Raw genomic sequence first — 2010 nt, forward strand, 5'->3', positions numbered from 1 at the left:
ATATGATTGGAGGTGTGGGTTGGAGGTGCTCTGCCCAATAAAAAAAGGCACACATAGGTGGGTTACAGACAGTCTGGTGTTTTCAAGAAACATATGTTCATGTAAACCATGCCCTGAACAAAACCATTTTCAGAGGAACATGAAAGAATTGTAGAGACACATAAAGCTGGAAAAGGCTACAAAAGCATTTCTAAAGACCCGGGTTTTCATCAATTCACGGTAAGACAAGCTGTCCACAAATGGAGGAAATTCAGTACTGTTGCTACTCTCCCTGAATGGGCATCCTTCAAAGATCACAGCAAGAGTACAGGGTGCAATGCTGAAGTATGTCAAAAAGAACCCTAGGGAAACAGTAAAGGACCTGAATAAATCTGTTGAACTTGCAGAAGTCTCTGTTCATGTGTCCACTATAAGAAAAACACCAAACAAGAATGATATTCATGGGAGGATGCCACAAAAAAAACACTGCTCTCCAAGAATACACTGCTGCATGTCTCAAGTTTGCAAAAGACCACCTGGATATTCCACAACGCTTCTGGGACAATGTTCTATGGACGGATGAGACAAAAGTTGAACTTTTTTGGCAGAAATGCACAACACTATGTTTGAAGGGACACTGCTCACCAACACCAAAACCTCAACCCGACTCTGAAGCATGGTGGAGGTAGCATCGTGGCTTTGGGCTGCTTTGCTGCCTCAGGGCCTGAAAAGCTTGTAGTTATCGAGGAAACAAACAATTCAAAATTGTATCAATATATTTTACAGGAGAATGCTAGGGTAGAAGTCCATCACCTGAAGCTTAATAGAAGCTGGTTGATGCCGCAAGACAGTGACCCAAAACACGAGTAAATCGACAACAGCGTGGTTTAAATGGAAGAAGATTTCAGGATTCAAGATTCAACCCAATTGTGATTAGGTGACCTGAAAAGGGATGCTCATGCACAAAAATATCAATGAACGGAAGGAGTTTCATAAAAATAAATGGTCTACAATTCATCCTTACCATTGTGCTACAGGAAACATTTGTAGGAGGTTATTGCTGCTTAAGATGTCCTACCAGTTACTAGATACAAGGGATCACATATTTTTCCAGCCTGAACTGTGGAATGTTTAGAAAATGTGCTCAATAAAGACATCAAAAATGCATTTGAGTGTGTTATTATTTTAAGCAGAATGTGTTTGTCTATTATTGTGACTTGAATGAAGATTACATTTAATGAGTGCAAAAATCCAGGTAATTCCAAAGGGTTCACAAACTTTTTCTTGAAACTGTATATAAAGAATTTCCACAATTGGAGCTGCTCCTGTTTACTATTTATATAAATAATATCTGCTCAACAATAAAGCACTCAAAATTCAGTTTTTATGCAGATGATACAGTTTTGTATTCCATAGCCCCCACTCAAGCCCTGGATCTATCCCATCTGCAATCAGATTTCCAGGCTTTACAGTTAGCTTTTGTCTATTATTGTGAATCCAGGTAATTCCAAAGGATTCACAAATTTTTTCCTGCAACTGCAAGTTACTCCAAAGCTGTCTGTACAGTGACGTTATGCCACCAAAGGTTGTGTAAGAATGTTACTCAAAGTATTCTTCAATGAATATTTCCATTGACGGCTGTAACTATTTCCTAAAGTGTAAGCAACCTGAGAGTGCTCTGCTCAAACAATTACCAGCACAATATAAAAATTGATGTTTACACTGGTGAATCAATGGTATAATATTAATCTAAATATTATTATAGAAACATAAAATTTCTGTATAAGTGCAGTTTCTTTCTGTAAACGACAAACCTCCAACTTCCTCCATACCAGCCACTGTAAAGCTGACTGGTCATCATAAACGTCTGTAAGAATCTAAAATAGCCTTCGTTTCACATAACTGTTCAGGCCACACAAAAGCATACACTAAAACAGAAATATCAAGAAACCACAGAAAGGGAACTATCCCTTTAAACAGACAAACAAATATGCAAAGAGCAGTAAACAAATACGAACCAGACAAAGAGAA

Source organism: Anguilla anguilla, chromosome 2 (assembly GCF_013347855.1).
Source record: "Anguilla anguilla isolate fAngAng1 chromosome 2, fAngAng1.pri, whole genome shotgun sequence".
NCBI classification, from domain to species: Eukaryota; Metazoa; Chordata; class Actinopteri; order Anguilliformes; family Anguillidae; genus Anguilla; species Anguilla anguilla.